The sequence below is a fragment of the Perca fluviatilis genome, chromosome 14, assembly GCF_010015445.1.
Source record: "Perca fluviatilis chromosome 14, GENO_Pfluv_1.0, whole genome shotgun sequence".
Taxonomy (NCBI): domain Eukaryota; kingdom Metazoa; phylum Chordata; class Actinopteri; order Perciformes; family Percidae; genus Perca; species Perca fluviatilis.
Window position 1 is genome coordinate 34,358,226 of NC_053125.1, and position 19,360 is coordinate 34,377,585.

The 19,360-nt window shown below is 40.3% G+C and overlaps 1 long non-coding RNA gene across 1 annotated transcript; it reads right to left on the reverse strand.

Annotated features, from left to right (window-relative positions):
* Nucleotides 1–9,895: 9,895 nt before the first annotated feature.
* LOC120572958 lies at nucleotides 9,896–17,908 on the reverse strand. The gene is made up of 3 exons (XR_005641522.1): nucleotides 17,774–17,908; nucleotides 10,313–10,590; nucleotides 9,896–10,054 (listed from the first exon to the last, which is right to left on the reverse strand). It is a non-coding gene; the product is annotated as an uncharacterized LOC120572958 (long non-coding RNA).
* Nucleotides 17,909–19,360: the final 1,452 nt, after the last annotated feature.

Here is a 19,360-nt window from a genome sequence, read left to right on the forward strand (position 1 = left end):
TTTTGTAGCGATAGTGTATTGTGGGTTTTGCATTTTTGCCCAGACTCTGTGGACTACAGCCAGCTAGTTCCGCTTGTTTTCAACCCGACCATAGGGGGTGGGACTGTCATCTTAGTGTCAGCCATCTTGGAGCTTTGCTAAACAGGTTCTGTCTTTTCAGCAGCAAACTTTTACAACAATTATGTGCATTCAAACTACCGCACATGTGTACACCGGGATACATTGGTACAGATTGGAAACTTTATTACAGACAGAATACTCAACACACTACGCAAGCTTCGCCTGCTACGGAGACCAGCACCTCAGCCTGCGGTGTCACTCGATGCCGCTAGCCGGTAACGGGACATCCTCAGCGGTGAAACGCAGAACGAGGGCTGGAATATAACCTAGCTAGGTGGAAAGCTAACGCTAGCCGGCCACCTGTTTGCAAGTGTCCGCTCATTATACAACAAACTATTTTATTTTGTATATATCTACTTCCCCGTGGCAATATTATGAATGCATTGAACATAAAGTTTCACTGCTATGCGGACGATACTCAATTCCATGTTCCTATTCATGCAATCGATCCCACCCAATTGCTACGACTGTAAAGCTAACCTGTCCAAACACGTCTCGCCGCTGAGATGGAGTATGGTCACGTGACGAGACTGCACAACTACGTTTGGCGGTTGAAACACAGTCACGTGGTAGAGCCTTTAGCGGAAGTCTCTCTCTCTGTCAAAATAAAACATTAAAATGAGGAGTACGCGGGGGGGGGGGGATAAAAACAATGACGCGTAGAATACCAAAGAGGTAAAAAGAAAAGTAACGAGCTCACTGGTAGCCTAACTGTACTCTTAACTGTAAGAGTACAGTTTCTTCTTCACAAATCTACTCAAGTAAAAAGTATAGTGATTTAAAACTACTCTATACTAAGTATAATTGTTTTCAAAAACTTACTCAAGTAAATGTAACGGAGTAAATGTAACTCTGAGTAGTGTAGTGGAAGTTTCCTTTGCAGCAGGGGTAGAGTTTTAAGAGTTTAGTAAAGTGAAACAAATAAGACAGACTGAGAGTAAAACCAAGTTGGGTTTTTGTATTTTATTAAAAGATATATTTTGCAAAATAGGAGCAATACAAGTTCACAAGAAGCACGTAGCTCGGTGTGTAAAAGATTCTTCAAATGAGTAAGAGGAACAGTGAGCTTAAATGCACACTGGGAAAAGGGGAGTGACATTTGAACACAATCAATTCTATACATGACTTGCACATTCTTACAAACAATAAAGATAGCAACCTTCTAGACGTTTCTCTCTGACGACAGTAAAGATATAGATCCTGTACTGGGATTTATCAGGGAAACACAGGCATACGTCATAAAACCACTTTCATCCTTTCCCGTACATCTAAACAGACAAGGGGGGAACGGATCTGGGAGAGGAGGATGTTAGATTTTGTGGCCTTGTGGGTTATCAGTTCACACGAAGGGCATACACTTTCTCTCAGACTCTCTGTCTCTGAAGTATAAACAAACTCCAATCCACATGCAGGAATGCAAATGAACTGTCTTCTCATTGGTGTATGAAAATGCAATGTGCTGAATAAAACATAAGGAGTATGAAGAATAAATGCTTAAATGTGACTTTCCCATTACAGGACAGCCTATCCGAAATTAAGAGATGGATGTGCAAAAACTTTTTACTGTTGAATGCTGATAAAACAGAGCTCCTGGTAGTAAGGTGTAGACTAAGTTTTTCTCGTCAGCAGCAGGAGTGTGTATCAATGAACACAAGATGAGACGAATTAAAGACTATTTGAGAATTAAACCAAAGACTAAACGTCAATGCACTTTATAGTGAAGAATCTCCCTCTTAATTTATGTTTAGCCTGCTGGCCGTTGAGTAAATACCATAAACAGTCAAATCATTGTATCACCTTTCCATCTGCTCCTGTTCTTAACATTAGCCTAAACAACAGTTTATCTCAGGAGGCAGAAGGAGACACGGTTCAGACAGTTTATGGCCTTCTTCACTTTATCTGCTAAAAGTTAAAACAAAATGAGAAGCCGGAGTTCTTTAAGAAAAAAAAAATAGCTCTTGCCATCTGTTTCACTTGGAGCCTTTTGAATCTACACATGAACAAAATTAATAATCTTGTAGAATATTAAAACAATTATTAACCCAATAATTTTAAAATACAATTTTCTGCCATTACAAAGGCCTTCCAAGGAAAATGGCTGCTCTTATGTGAAGTAAACGCTGAGTAAACACAACATTTTTTCAACTTTCTCCTAAGATATATGTGACTTTTTTGCAACGAAAATGCGGGGATTATGAAATCATGCAAGCACCGCATATTTTGCGCGGAAATCGGCAATTTATGCGGCGAAAGTGCGCCATATTTGAAAAAATGCGGCCCCCGCATGAATATGCGAACTTTGGCTGATTATGCATTGAATTATGTGATCGCATAATCGCGTTTTTCTGGAGGGACTGTCTGATTTATGCCTTTGTGTCTTCTAGGCTAGACTACTGCAATGCCCTATTTTGTGGCCTCTCTGCATGTTCACTTAGAAGCCTGCAGCTCGTCCAAAATGCAGCAGCCAGGGTATTGACAGGGACCAGGAGATATGAACACATAACTCCTGTCTTAACTTCACTCCACTGGCTACCCATACAGGCAAGAGCAGATTTTAAAATCCTTCTTTTAATCTATAAATCGCTGAATGGCTTCGCACCCTTTTACCTAGCCGAACTGATTAAACCCTACACCCCCGCACGACCACTCCGCTCCCTGGGTACCAATCTTTTAGAAATTCCTAGGGTCAAAAAGATTTCTTATGGAGCACCACACCTCTGGAATAACCTTTCGTTATGTCAGAGAAGCCAACTCTATCACCACTTTCAAATCAAAACATTTTTTTTTCCAAAACATTATGCACCATTATTATGACTTAATCTATCTTCTATTTCTACCCTTGTACCACTTTTTACTTCACTTATGTATGTACCCGCAATTACTTTAAATGTATTGTTTGTATTTTAATTTCAGCTTTTTACTGAATTTCCTTGAATTGACTCCATCCAACTTCAACAAGACTCCCAACGCAAGTTCAGAAACTGCTGTGTTTTTGTTCTTGTGGAAACATGGCTGAACAACTATCCAGCTACCAGGCCAGCTGCTCTGTCGCCCGGTAAGACTCGTTGAGGTGGGCTGCATTAATGCGGACTGGTGCAGAAATGGGGTGCTTGTATCAAACTAACTGGTATGTGCTAGCTGAACTTTACAGAGCCTATAATGTGTGTGCACTAAACGTAGCCTGTTTAGTATGTCGTTTTAATATAATGTTTTTATATATTTTAAATGTGTAACACCACTTGAGCCACGGTGAAACGTTTAGTGTATATGGTTGAAATGACAATAAAAAACGAGTGTTAGGTTGAATGCCTCTCTGTCGGTCTGTCTGTAAACGGTAGGCGTGGCTTGGGAGTGGCCTCATAAAGCAGCGAAGCATTCTGGGATTTGGTGTCTTTCATCCACATGAGCCAAAAACACATTTTATGGCTTTTCTCGGCCTAGAAGGCAAGGCAAGGCAAGGCAGCTTTATTTGTATAGCACATTTCAGCAACAGGGCAATTCAAAGTGCTTTACATAAAACATAACAAATTAAAAACATTAAAAGACAAGAATAAAATTGATAGTGCAGTATAAGAATAAAAGTTACAGTGCAGTATAAGAAATTAAAGTTTATAAAATAGATTATTTAAAGAAAAGCAACATCAAAAAGATAGGTCTTTAGCTTAGATTTAAAAGAACTGAGAGTTGCAGCGGACCTACAGGTTTCTTGGAGTTTGTTCCAAATATGTGGAGCATAAAAACTGAACGCTGCTTCCCCCTGTTTAGTTCTGACTCTGGGGACAACAAGTAGACCTGTCCCAGACCACCTGAGAGGTCTGGGGGGGTCATAGTGCAGCAGCAGATCAGAAATGTATTTTGGCCCTAAACCGTTTAGTGATTTATAAACCAGTAACAGTATTTTGAAATCAATTCTTTGAGGCAGTGGAAGCCAGTGTAGAGACTTCAGAACTGGAGTGATGTGATCCACTTTCTTGGTTTTAGTGAGGACTCGAGCAGCAGCGTTCTGAATCAGCTGCAGCTGTCTGATTGATTTTTTAGGGAGACCTGTAAAGACACTGTTACAGTAGTCAAGTCTACTGAAGATAAAAGCATGGACAAGTTTTTCCAGATCCTGCTGAGACATAAGCCCTTTAACCCTTGATATATATTTTAAGGTGATAATAGGCTGATTTTTTAATTATGTTAATGTGGCTTTTAAAATTTAGGTCTGAGTCCATGACTACTCCAAGATTTCTGGCTTTGTCTGTTGTTTTTAACATTGTCGTTTGAAGCTGAGCGCTGACTTTCAATCGTTCCTCTTTTGCTCCAAAAACAAGCACCTCCGTTTAATTTAAGAAAGTTCTGGCACATCCAATCATTAATCTGTTCAATGCACATATTTAATTGTTGTATTGGGCTATAGTTCCCTGGCGATAAGGTTATGTAAATTTGTGTGTCATCCGCATAACTATGGTAACTTATTTTGTTGTTTTCCATAATCTGAGCCAGTGGAAGCATGTAGATGTTGAACAGAAGAGGGCCCAGAACAGAGCCTTGGGGAACTCCGCACGCCATATTTGTATGGTCAGATGTATAATTACCTATAGACACAAAGTAGTCCCTATTCTTTAAATAGGATTCAAACCACTTTAGTACCGAGCCAGAAAGACCAACCCAGTTTTCCAATCGGTCAAGTAATATGTCGTGGTCGACCGTATCAAATGCAGCACTGAGATCAAGTAATACTAAGACTGAAATTTTGCCACTATCTGTGTTTAAGTGGATGTCATTAAAGACTTTAACAAGAGCCGTCTCAGTGCTGTGGTGTCGTCGAAAACCTGACTGGAAGGCATCAAAACTGTTGTTTAGCGATAAGAAAAGGTTGAGTTGTTGAAAAACCACTTTTTCTATGATTTTACTTAAAAATGGAAGGTTTGATATTGGCCTATAGTTGCTCATTAGTGTCGTGTCTAGATTGTTCTTTTTTAGGAGTGGCTTGATGACTGCAGTTTTCAGGGCCTGTGGGAAGATACCTGAGAGCAGAGATGTGTTTACAATCTGTAGAAGATCAGAAGCCAAACAATTCGAAACATTTTTGAAAACACCCGTTGGTAGAATATCAAGGCAACAGGAGGAGGCTTTCAGATGTTGTATAACGTCTTCCAGGTTTTTAAGGTTGATCGTATGAAATTGTGTCATGTTTGAATTTGTTTTGCGTGCACACTGTGACAACTAGGCCTGTCGCGATAGTCAATAAATCGAGTTATCGCATGATAAGAAAAAACGAGCTCGATAATTTTTCCGGCCGCGATAATTTCCGTTTGCATGCTTATTTTCCTCGTCTCTCCGACTCTCTCTCTCTACCAAAGAGACTGGAGGACCACTCTCGGTTCCTTAGCATAACGAGGAGTGAACCCTCTTGTCAGGCGCATGGTCTTTGTGTGGGCGGTAGGCTACTCCAGGCGGAGAGAGAGACAGAGACAGACAAACGCTAGCTGAGAGTTGGAGCAGGGTTTCCTGCAGCACTTTGCAGTTAAGGCGCCGTCAAAAAAAAAAGTATATGAGCGATATCCACCGTGTTCCTCGGCGTCCCGTTTTCTCCCTTTCATTCCAAACCACACAGCTGACAACCTGCAGGTGGAGACTGTGGGGCCGGGCTCGGACATACACGCCGCTGTGGACTCGTCAGTCTCTCAAGCGGTTTCAGGAAAGTGGCTCCATGTGTCCGACAATGCACCGAACATTAACGGTACAAGCCTACAGCTGTCCGCGGACACGGAGTGTGGAAAGTGTGTGTGTGTGTGTGTGAAGACTGAAAAAACAGAACTATTTTGGTACATTTACTCGCCACGTGGCAGCTAGCCATACATATAGATTTTATTTATTAATTATATATTATTTAAATGTAATATTTAGTGTTAAATAATTCTAAAATGTAGTACAGAGTCTGTAGTCTGAGAACTTACGTGTCACAAACGGCAATTCCACAACTGTACATCAGCGTGAAAGACGACATACTAAAGGAGATCAAAGACATATTGTGGATATTTAAAATGTCTTCCAGTTCCAGTGTTAAATATTCTTTAGAAATAAAAGTGTATTGATCTTTGAAAAGGTGTACCTGTAGTATTATTATTATTATTATTATGACATTATCATTATATTAGATGCAAATGGTCTCTCGATGACAATATTATCGTTTATCGCAATAATTTCTGGGACAATTTATCGTCCAGCAAAATTTGTTATCGTGACAGGCCTAGTGACAACACATATCCTGTACTTGATATGGAAGCACTGACTGTCTAATTTTCTGAATTTTGTCTGTGAAGAAGGAGGCAAAGTCGTTGCAAGCCTTGGTAGACAACAGTTGAGATGCTACTGGTACTGGAGGGTTAGTTAATCTATCAACAGTAGCAAACAAAGCACGTGAATTATTATTGTTTCTGGCAATAATGTCAGAGAAAAATGACCGCCTTGCATTCCTTAGTTCCATATTATAAATGCGAAGTCTCTCTTTATAAGTGTTATAATGGACCTGGAGATTAGATTTTCGCCAACTGCGTTCAGCTTTCCGACACTCTCTTTTTTCTGTTCTCACACCTATAAAATTTTTCCATGGAGATCTTTTCTTACCAGAGACAGCTTTGACCTTAGTGGGAGCAATAGCATCAATAACATTCGTAATTTTACAGTTGAAATTATCTACAAGCTCGGTGACTGAGGCCAGGCACCAATATCCAAAAACATTTTTACATTTCTACTACATAAGTGACCACAAAACACATTTTCTGGCTTTTCTCGGCCTAGAAGGCACCAATATCAAAAACATTTTTACATTTCTACTACATGAGTGACCCAATTTAAAGATATATTCATCTTTCCAACGGTGAAATATCCCTTTATTTCGGTATCAGGACAGTAATTTAGCTTACTTTTAACTTAAAAAAAGGATTAATGTTACCTTTTGTGATATTAAATTCAACACTTTGGTAATAGTATAATATTGTAATATAATATTGTAAAACACATTTTTTCATCTGTGAAATGTTATTCCATGTTTCTTTGTTTAGCATTTATTTTACATGAACATCCAAAAGCAGAGTCTTTAAGATCAGTTGTTCATCCTAAAATGACAGCGGCACAGATGCAGTTTAAACACATTAACTGTTCATCATTTTAAGCAGCAGCAGAAATGTTCTGATTAAAGCTTCCCAGTCATGACAATTTGCTTCTTTTCTTCATCTTAAGGGACAATAGACTAAATATTTCAGCAATTTGACATCACCTTAGTAAACAGTGATGGGATTTTTTTTTTTTAATGAAGAACAAATACTCCTTCATTGCACCATTAGTTAAATAGCCCTAGCAGTTGAACCCTGAACTCAGAACATTTATTACAGGAATAAAAGCTCATTTTGAGGATAACATCCATGGTGTTCAGAAGATAAAGTTACTGCTGGTCAGCCTTCAATGTGGAGAGAAGATCAGAATATAACAACACAGCTATCAGGGCATGAGGAGGAGGCAGGAGGAAACAGCTTGGCTCTGAAACATGTTCACTACGAGGCAGTGTGAATGAACTGGTGGTGTCTTTCAAGGTTACTGGTGTGAGTTAAAGTTCTTCAATATTGTTCTGTAAGGTTTATATCCAATGCGAATGCATGAATGGCTTTTTAGGGTACTCCGCTGTGTGAAAGCTGTCCCACATTGATCACAGCTGTAAGGTTTCTCTCCAGTGTGAATGCGTTGATGTATTGTTAGGGTATCCTGTCGTGTGAAAGATGCCCCACATTGATCACAGCTGTAAGGCTTCTCTCCAGTGTGAATACGTTGATGGCTTTTGAGGGTACTCTGTTGTGTGAAAGCTGCCCCACATTGATCACAGCTGTACGGTTTATCTACAGCATGAATGTGTTGATGTCGGTTCAGAGTACCCTGTTGGGTGAAAGCTGCCCCACACTGATCACAGCTGTACGGTTTATCTCCAGTGTGAATGTGTTGATGTCTGGTCAGGGTACACTGTTGTGTGAAAGCTGCCCCACATTGATCACAGCTGTGTAAATTCTGTCTAGTGTGAACTCTCTGATGAATCTTTAAATATCCAGATCTTGTGAAGGATTTGTCACAGTGCTGACAGTGGTGACGTGTTGGTCCCTCTCCTCCTCTCCGTTTCTATAGCAACAGACAAACAGAGAGAAGGAGTTAGTGAACAACCTTCTTTAAACCCTAGACTTGCTCTCACTCACAATTTTAACTCTTCATACAATAATTTATGACAAAATGAAGGTAACTGTGTGCCGGTTGCGGACATGTTATTATACAAGCAAAAGTACGCTCCATAACTTTTATAATTCCCCGAAATACACATTTAGGTATTTATTTTATTACACTTTGTTTGCGTCTGTAGATTTCTCCTAAATTCAACAAAAGTTGTCGTTCTAACTCATCACGCTGCTCCACAATCACTGTCTGCACCCTGTAATCACATATAACGTTGGAAAGCTCTCGCTCTCTCTCCTGTGCAATGCTGTCAGATGCAAATATGGTCATTTCCTTTTTATCTGCAATTAATCGTGAAAGTAATTTCCGCAGTAGTTCAGAATGTCGAAAGAAGTGCGTTGAAAATCATCTCAGAGAAGACGAAATAAGTTGCCATTAGCAAGAACACATGGGGGATTACAAACTAAGACAGCAGATGTCATGTCATCACATAGTATGTCGATGTGTAAACGGACGTTCGGAAAACAGGAGTTTTCAGACAGCGGAGGTAATCAGAACACACTCTCTCGCTCTCTCTCTCTCTCTCTCTCTCTCTAAGCAGTTCACAGAAATTCATAGCCTACATGTCATACACTACTGGTCAAAAGATTTAGAACACGTCAATGGACTATTGAAGACTGGAAGAAGGTGCTATGAACTGATGAACCAAAATTTGAAATCTTCGGTTCATCACGCAGGATTTTTGTACGCCGTCGAGTAGGCAAAAGGATGGTTCCTCAGTGTGTGACATCAACTGTCAAACATGGAGGAGGAAGCATGATGTCTGTGGCTCTTTTGCTGGATCCAGGGTCTGTGATTTGTACAGAGCGAAAGGCACCCTGAACCAAAACGGATACCACAGCATTTTGCAGCGCCATGCAGTACCCTCTGGTATGGGCCTAGTTGGTCAGGGGTTCATCCTACAGCAAGATAATGACCCAAAACATAAGTCCAAGCTATGACAGAACTACCTTAGCAAAAAAGAACAAGATGGTAAGCTTAAAAACATGGAGTGGCCAGCACAGTCACCAGACTTAAACCCCACTGAGCTGGTTTGGGATGAACTGGACAGAAAAGTGAAAGCAAAGCAACCTACAAGTGCCACACATTTATGGAAACTTCTGCAACAGAGTTGGGAAGAACTTTCTGAAGAATATTTGATTTCCATTGTAGAAAGAATTCCACGAGTGTGTTCAGCTGTTATATCTGCCAAAGGGGGCTACTTTGATGAGTAAAACATTTTGAATACATTTTGGTTTATAGATTGATTCCATGATTTCTTTTTTAACTTAAATTGTTGATTTGTTCTATTCTTTCATTTCGGAGTACAATAAGAGATTGAACTGCATGAATTTCAATAAAAACCTGGAAAAATTGGGGTGTTCTAAAACTTTTGACCGGTAGTGTATGTTGAGAGTCATTTATATATAAATCCTAGAAGACATTTGTGAAACCCTCTGTGTGCATTCATTAAGATTTCTGGGACTCTTCAGTCTGGAGTAACCTCTTTCCTTCACTCACCTCCTTCTTCTTCCTCTTGCTCCCTCGCTCCTCTGAGTCTCTCGAGGCCTCACTGACAACTTTCCTTTTGCCCTCCTTCTTCTTCTCCTCCTTCTCGTTGTGTTTCTGCATGTACTCAGCGATAAGGTCGGGGCAGTCCAGGTTGTCTTGCGGCTCCCATGTGTTCTCCTCACTGGAAAGGTGAGTGCAGACAGAAGAAAATCTCCTCAGGCTTTGTTTTTAGGCAATAAATTCTTACTTTAATTGCTAATTTGTATTCCTTTTTTCTATTGCCATTTTGTAGAGTTATTTTCAGGTCTGCAACTTAATGTCAAAATACCAAACCTTCAACTTTGAGGGCATGATACAATGCCGGAATTTATGCTACTATATAAAATTTGTATCTTAGGACCAAGAACACCAAGTATTAATATTATAGACTCATACTTACTCTGAGAACCCCTTCCATTTAAGCAGAAACTCTACTCTTCCCTTCACCACTCTGCGGTCCAAAACCTTCTCCACCACATACTCCTCCTCTTCCTTCTTCACTGCTGCTTCTGCTGCAGGAGGTGCTGCAGGCTGCTCCTCCTCCTCCTCCTCCTTCACTGCTACTGCTGTGGCAGTGGCTGCTGCTGCCGCTGCTACTTTTGCTGCAGGCAGCTCCTCCTCGGCCTTCTTGCCCTTCTTTCCTGCTACGGTGGCCAGGTTGACGTCTGCTGAGGGCTCCTTTGGTAGACCCAAGGGGGAAACATGCAGAGATAATTACATTACATTACATGTCATTTAGCTGACGCTTTTATCCAAAGCGACTTACAATTAAGTGCATTCAACTGAGAAGGTCCAAACTCTAGACAACTAGTAGTAAGTGCAAGTACATTAGCTTTAAATAAGCAAAGCTACAAAGAAACGTATAAAAGTGCAGGTTCAAGAGTTTTTTTTTTATATATATTTTATCCGAGGTGTAGTCGGAAGAGATGTGTTTTTAGCCTTCGGCGGAAGATGTGTAGGCTTTCAGCCATCCTGATGTTGATGGGGAGCTCGTTCCACCATTTAGGAGCCAGGACAGTGAACAGTCGGGATTTGGTTGAGTGATTAGTTCTCCCTCGCTGTGAGGGGGCAGCAAGCAGTTTGGCTGATGCAGAGCAAAGTGAGCGCAGAGTGAGGTATATGGTTTGACCATGTCCTGATAATGATAATGATACAAGGGTTAGAAGAACTGATGGGAGGTGGGAGTGAATTATAGTTGACCATGTTTTACTATATTAAAATGTTCTGTTTGAATGGAGAAAATGCAAGGGCTGATGAGGTGACCAATCCATAGGACTAACAAGCTAACAAGAAAAGTAAGCTCATCAATTAGAGATGCACCAATTACAACTTTCTAGGCCGATTCCGATTTTCTTTGAGTTTGACCAGCCGATACTGATTTCATTTTTTCCAACCACTTTACAGCACACAAATATTTATTTTCTATCTTTTCTTAAATAGAACATTTTACATAGAACATTTTTGAATAGATGATCGATCACTATGAAATACAACTATATAAATTACTTGTGGTGTGGGAAATTCACACATCTAAAGTACAATGTTACAACCATTTCCTTCTTTTCACATCCAATATCCAACTTAATAAAATAAATATAGCCTATTTTTAATGTTTGGAGCGGTATGCATCCCCACTAACCTGGAAAGCGTTTTAAACAGTAACGTTAATACAGCGTCCCTCTTTTTATTTTTTTTTATACAGCGTCTCTTGCAGCCGGACGTTAGAGGCAGAGGGACCGTCACTGCAGCGTTTGCTAATGTTAGCTTCTTGTCTCATCTGGGGTCTGATCAACAGTAAATTCATCAAAGTCAGGGTGCCCAACGCTATTTTACAATAAACTGTAGCGGTCATATAACACGGGACCCACGTGAGTGCGGTTTTCATGTTCCACTTATTCAGCTGCAGGGCTGTCAAAATTGCTCAAAAATGACGTTTGAATATTCCCTCTAAAATAACACAGAATATTCGAACTATTCGAACATCTGGTTGCGCATGCATCCAAGGTGGCGCGCGACATCGTGACGTCAAAATGATGCAATATCCGGCCGAGCCGAGGTCGCGCACAGCTGGTTTTTTTCAGCGGCGCGCGACAAAGCGGAAACCAGGTGCATACCGGATGCCAGGACTCTGAGTGACCGCAGGTCTCTCTGGTAAACTTACCGGGTTAAGATGAGTTCTTTTATGGTGAATTAAAGGCTCGATTCGACAAAGTAGGTCATTGAATCAAATCAAAGCATTGATGGCAATGCTGCTGCCAGTTCTGCCGTTGTTTACCTTTTTCTTCTTCTTCTAGTCCATAGAAAGGGCAGCGTCGGTAGCCTTTGCTCATTAGCGCCACCGCTGTTCAGGAGAAGACTGCAGCTAGTGTCTTGACCACCAGCGCAGGTATAAATCATTGACATATATATATATATATAAGGTATAAATAGTCACGCCGATCTTATGATGTCACATTTGTATGCGCCAGCTGGGCTGTGTCCAGTATGTAACGGCTTTCAGGCGCGCTAGCAAAGCAGACAGCCAGACAGCCTCTGCTACCACGAGCGTTTTTTTCCACTTTTTTTTGTAAATTTGAATATTAATTTTCACCTTCGAAATTCGTTTTTTTAAAACTATTCGAATATATATTCGAATTTAGAATATTTGTTGACAGCCCTATTCAGCTGAGAGCAGTAGAGCAGACGGCTCTGCACTGATGTTAATCATGCGGCGCCCGAGTGCATTTGACCGGCATAAAATCGGCATATGTCAGACTGACCTGCCGGTTGCCGGTCATGGCCGAGCACGTGAAAATTGGCCAATTCCGGTCACTGGCCGGTCAATCGGTGCATTTCTATCATCATTCCTTTTACATGGCTTTAAATCCAGTGTAAATATTCAGTCCACAGTCTGAATTCTATTTATGACTTATTTTATTTTCCAATAGTAAGCAGGAAGTAAGGTCATGGTTAAAGTTCTGGGTGTATTTCATTCACACCAACCGTGTATGACCGTGAACATAGACCGTGGATGTGTGTATGGATGACATATTACGCCCCTAACACTGGAATAGGCAGCATGTTGAAGGTAACACAATCAGCATTCACTGATTCAGATTAGGGCTGCAGCTATCGATTATTTTAGTAATCGAATATTCTACCGATTATTCCATCGATTAATCGAGTAATCGGATAAGAAATACTTAGTAAACAGCAATAGTAAATATTTATTATTGCTGTTTACTAAAAAAAAAAAAAAGGAAACCTGTCGCTTGTATATATACAAAAGACTGGTTTCTTTTTTTAGAAAAAGCAAAAAATTTTATTGCCAAATTCCAAGACCCTTAAAAAGAAATACATTACAATAGTACATTTTTGGTGACCCAAATGTTAATATTTTTCACCCAATTCCCCTTCTTGCCTCTGGCTCTTTACACTGGATATGCAAAAGAGCTGTTCACTGACCAGAGGGTTTACAGCAGGGCTACTCAACTACACTGTTCTGGGGGACACATTTTCAGAAGCCTAATACACAGTGAGGAGCATTATAGATATATCTATGGTGAGGAGAAAGAATAAAGAATGCATGATGACGTCATTCACGTGCATATTAAGTAGCCATGCTGGGGGGAGGAGCCGGTTTGTATCGGCAGCAGCTACATTTCCAAAGATTAGAAGCAAACTAATAAAAAGTTACACTACAAACCGACAGCTTTCGTTTTAGCTTGGTAAAACATCGCTATTAGCAGAGTAGCATGCTGTAGCATAGTTGTGTAAAACATCGCTATTAGCAGAGTAGCATGCTGTAGCATAGTTGTGTAAAACATCGCTATTAGCAGAGTAGCATGCTGTAGCATAGTTGTGTAAAACATCGCTATTAGTAAAGTAGCATGCTGCAGGCTAGTCGTGTAAACAGCGCGGTGGACGAGAGCAGCAGACGTTAACTACCTTGTGTCTGGTTTGCTCCGTGGAATGGATGAGTACACTGGATGTTTGTTACAGAGATGATGTAGCAGCATGTTTGCAGGTTAAAATGATGCCAAACTTTCTGTCGTTTTCTCTCGCCTGTCTCACCTATTAGACCCTCGCTATTTTCGTCTTCCTTCATTTGTAATCTGGGCCGTCAGTCTTGTGTTTATATACTGTCTGTGCTTGTGTAGAAATAATCCTCCGTGCAAAGAATTTTGCTTCGAGGATTTTTTGTAATAAAATTATTTGAGTTATTCGAAGAATCGTTGCAGCCCTACAATCAGCATTCACTTTAAACATCTGTTTACCATAACCATAATCATACACACTTTGCAAACCAAGCATATGGAGGAAATTTGCCGCTGGGAGCTGATCAGTGTTGTAATGTAACGGAGTACAAATACTTCGTTACTGTACTTAAGTAGAAATTTCACATATCTGTACTTTACTTCGCTATTTAAAATTTATGTCAACTTTCACTTTTACTCCACTACATTTCCCAGATGAAATTTATACTTTTACTCCGTTATATTTCCACTAAGCATCTTCGTTACTAAAAAATAAAATTAGAAGAAATGTGTGCGACGCAATAAGGGAGGTTTGGCGAATCACTGCTCCTAGATTGCATTACGCACGCTCCGCATGCCGCGTGCTCTATTTCAGCGCTTGTTTGTTGCTAAAGGAGGAGGAGGACGCACAACTGAAACCGCCATGGAAGCATGAGCACCTACTGGAGGACCTCCCGTTATCGTAGACGACCAGGCTCGACATAAGCAATGGCCCGATGGCCCGGGGCCAGTAAAAACGTATGTCGGGCTGGTCGCAGCCACAGTCACTGGTGTGTGCGTTACACGCAGCACATGTAGCCTCCTGACTGGAAACGTTACCAAGGATTATTTACCGCCGATGGCGCAGATGAACTAACGCTACACTCGTTACTGTAAGTAGGTAGACTACAATAAAACCTCCATGATTAAAGAGTCAATACTTATCAATAACCCACCTACCTGTTATACAGGCAGAAACACGTAGAAACCGATATTTCAGTCTGCTCTGTCTGCGCTGTCCACTCTCGTCCACCGCGCTGTGCAAACACAGCTCTACTTTACAAAGGAGCTAAAATGAAAGATATCAGTTTGTAGTCTAACGGTTTGTCTTAATTTGCAACCAATTACAAGGACAAACTCTTGTAAACGTAGCTGCTGTCTAAACGAGCGATCCTCTCCGCTGGAGCGGTAAATCTATGGAGGTATTTTAAGACCAAAACAAATACACGTGGCTACTTAATATGCACATGAATGTCGCGTTCTTCATTCTTGACGATGTTGCCGGTTGTATTATTTAGCAACAGAATTGGCTTATTTCAAATTAGGCATACAGGACTAATCTGAGATCATTTTCTAGTTAAGTAGCCTATCTAGTTATCATTATGCATTTTCCATGTTTTTAGGGGTTTGCTTACTAATGTAAAAAAATATAGCATTAATTTAGTAAGAAAGTGAAAATATCAAACAAGATGATGTGTATTAGGTATAATTTTATTTTCTTTATTTGAAAGTCCAGCCCCTGGAGTGTCTGCTTAAAAGAATTCTGGCCTTTGGAAAAATGTAGTTGATGACCCCTGGTCTGCTAATGGCTCAACATCCAGTGGCAGTGGCTAGCTGGTTAGAACCATTTTCTAAAGCATAGGTGCGGCGTATATTTTCCTCCTTTTTTGTCCTTTTCCAATCACACCTATGATATTTCTTTCAGGGCCAGTAAAAATGTAGAAGGGGCCAGCAAAACTCTGATCTACTGGCCCCGGGGGCCAGTGGGGATTTTTTTTTTTTATGTTGAGCCCTGCGACCACCCCGATGATAGTGATGAACTCGTGGTGAAGATAACCCGTGTTGCAATAAAATGTTTCTGTACATTGATGTCAGCTCTAAAAATATGCTGTTTCTTTGAACTTAAAATAATTGTGCCTAAAAAAGTCCTAGAAAAGAATGTGATTTTGATTTGATGAGTTAGATTAAGAAGATATGGGAACCCTGAATATGCTTTATGCTTTACTATAAGAAAGCCACAATAAAAGTTCTAACCGCTTGCTTTGGAAAAAAAAATCTTTTACTTCAAATACTTAAGTACATTAAATATCAGAAAATTACTTTTGATACTTAAGTACAGTATATATCAGATACTTTAAGACTTTTATTTAAGTAATATTCTAAAAGGTAACTTTTACTTCTACCAAAGTCTTTTTCTAGTACGATACTTGTACTTTTACTCAAGTATTGCTTTCTAGTACTTTATACAACACTGGAGCTGATCAATAAGCAGATAGATCCGGTTAACAAGTTCCAAGCTCCTGAGCCTCTCCACAGCTCGGTAATAATCATCTGTGTTCGACCGGTTACACACTGCAGGCGTGGCGTGAGCGTGGCGTTTCTGTTGCGTGGATTTTGTCTGTCTTTACACACCAGAAACGTGTCTGACGTGGCGCTGCTGCTGCTAGCCTTGTCTGGAGACATGGATGTTTCCCATTGATAAAATGAAATACCATGTTAAACATAAATACAGGGCTCCAGACTAACTTTTTTCACTAGGAGCACAGTGGCCCCCTCCTGAAAATTTTAGGGGCGCAACCAGAAAATTTAGGGGCACACACCGTAAATCAACATGCTAACCAAATATTCACATTTCTACTAATTTCCACTGTATAACTAATAAATACTTTGATAATAGATGCAGAAATTACAATGTGCTGTTTCAAATTCAGTGTCACTTTTGAAGATGCAACATAGAAGGCACCATCGCTGTCACGACAGTAAAAATATTTAAAAAATATACCAACTCTGGTCTACAACTACAATGAATTCACCTTAAAATTAAACATGCATTGTTTAGGCTACTACCCTTTGGGTTGGGTACCTTTCGCATCTGAACCAATATTGGTACCAATACCTGAAATTATAACGGTACATTTTTTCGGTACTTTCCCTTTGTAATTATAAAACAATTAGGCTATTTCAGTTGTAAAAATAATTCCAAACCTATTTATCCTATGTAGTTAGAACATTATGTTATTTTATTAGAATATGTTACACTCTAAAGAAATTAAACAAAAATAAAAATAAAACCCCTCTCTCTCTCTCCTCCCAAACCCATCCCTACAACCTATTAAATTGAATAATTATTCATTTCTTACTCACTGTAAGAAATGTTTAGCCTGTTGTATTTTCAACATGACCGTTTTCAATTGCTCTTTAATGTTTCATGTAAAGCACTTTGAGTTGCCTTGTCGCTGAAAGGTGCTGTAGAAATAAAGTTGCCTTGCCTTACAGCCTGTCAGTCAGTCCCCAGGGCCCAGTTGCACACTGTTGAGCCTGCTGCTTGTCTCAGAGGAAGTGTAACGTCAACAGCACCGTGACTGTTTCTACAGACACACACATACTAATACTTTCTATATTTTTCTCTTTGTTAGAGAGAGAGAGAGAGAGAGAGAGAGAGAGAGAGAGAGAACAACAAACAAAGGAACGTTTCCCTCCAAAACAAACGGGGGTCGAATGGGAAGCTAACTTCAGCGTCGCTGATGCAACAACACATGAATATGAACTACTAGCTAGCCTGCTACATTACATTACATTACATGTCATTTAGCTGACGCTTTTATCCAAAGAGACTTCCAGTTAAGTGCTTTCAACCCTGGAGGTGTAAACTCCAGACAACAAGTAGTAAGAGCAAGTCCATTAGCTTTAAATAAGCTAAACTACAAAGAGCCATATGAAAGAGCTAGCTAGCTTCTGCTCAGCTCCGTTAGCATTAAGCAGCCGAATGGGAAGCTAACGCATGCGCAGCTCTGTCTTCTCTTGTCTCTGAGTGCCGTGTAAAAGAGCAGTTCTTAAAGTGTTTAGCTGAGTGTGTGCGGGTTTACCTGGAGCTCTGTCTTCTTCAAACTCACTAATAACAAACAGCACAGCTATCCCGCCGCCAGACACACATCCCAGTCAAACAACGAGACTTTTTCTTCTTCTTCTTCTTCTTCTTCTGAATTCCGGTGTTGTGCCGAAAAAAGACTGCCCGCCGCTAGAGGGCAATGTTGGTCAGTCTAAATAGTTATGTGCACCAATATTAACCAGGTCACTTTTGAAGGGCTTCAGCCCCAAATGTGTTTATTGTAGCCCCGAATTTCATTAGCCTAGTTGTTTTAAGCAACACAAAGTTTAAGTTCCCGTGTTGCCGTGACGTGACGTTAACAGTGTACATGGTTCAGGCTCAAACTCACGGAGCTCTGGAGCAGACCCGTGCATTGCTTTGTGTGTGTGTTCTGTAAATGTAGGCCTAATAATGTAAATGTAATAAATGTGACTGAGGTCTACTAAAAGTCTTGAAAAGTTTGAAAAAAATAGAGTTTGAAAAAAATTGTGTGATTGTCAGACGTTGCTGTCCTGAGTTAGGGGGGGGCAGTCACATTTCGGCAGGTCCCATAGGCTACCCCTGCCAAAAAAGGACTGCACCCCCATAACTCAGGATTGCAAAGGCTGACAAAGACAAACTTTTCGGGACTTTTAGTAGACCTCATAAAATGCAAGTATAGCAAATTGTGTGATTGTCAGATGTTGCTGTCCAGAGTTAGGGGGGGGCAGTCACATTTCGGCAGGTCCCATACCCCTGCCAAAAAAAGACTGCACCCCCATAACTCAGGATTGCAAAGGCTGACAAAGACAAACTTTTCGGGACTTTTAGTAGACCTCATAAAATGCAAGTATAGCAAATTGTGTGATTGTCAGATGTTGCTGTCCAGAGTTAGGGGGGGGCAGTCACGTTTCGGCAGGTCCCATAAAAAAATATAGGACTCACTATGATATATGTACCAACACACTAGTTATTGTTTATTCACAAAAAAAACAATGACAAATATCCAACAATGTAATGCAGTAGTAACAACGTTCATAACAGGCAAACAGACAGAAACCAAGAACCTCTGTAATGTCAAAAACGCTATAATTTACATTTCTACATATTTAAATGACTGTTGTGTGGTTGCATGACAGCATGCTGTGTACGCTCACACATGTAAAGAAACACAGAAACAGAAGAGGCAAATGAACCATGATAAACTGTGTCATCAAATGCTGTTCATTTGATGCAGCTGATGAAGGATCATTTTCGATCCAATGAACACAACATGTAGACAACGATGTAGCTGAACTTGTACACACACACACACACACACACACACACACACACACACTCAAACTACAGCCAAATCACTACAAGCCTCACACATGTAGTCACTGTCAGTAGTGATACATTTGGCACATCGCTGGTGGTATGACATGAGTCACAGGATATCTGAAAATTTTACAAAAGAGAATTAGATATAAATTAACACATACAGTGTCCATAGGCTTTCTCTCTTAAAATCTTTTGAAATCTTATACTGACAACAACAAAATTGGGCTACCCAGGAAACTGTCTCATCCTGGCCATCCTCCACGTTACCACAGATGTGGCAGAG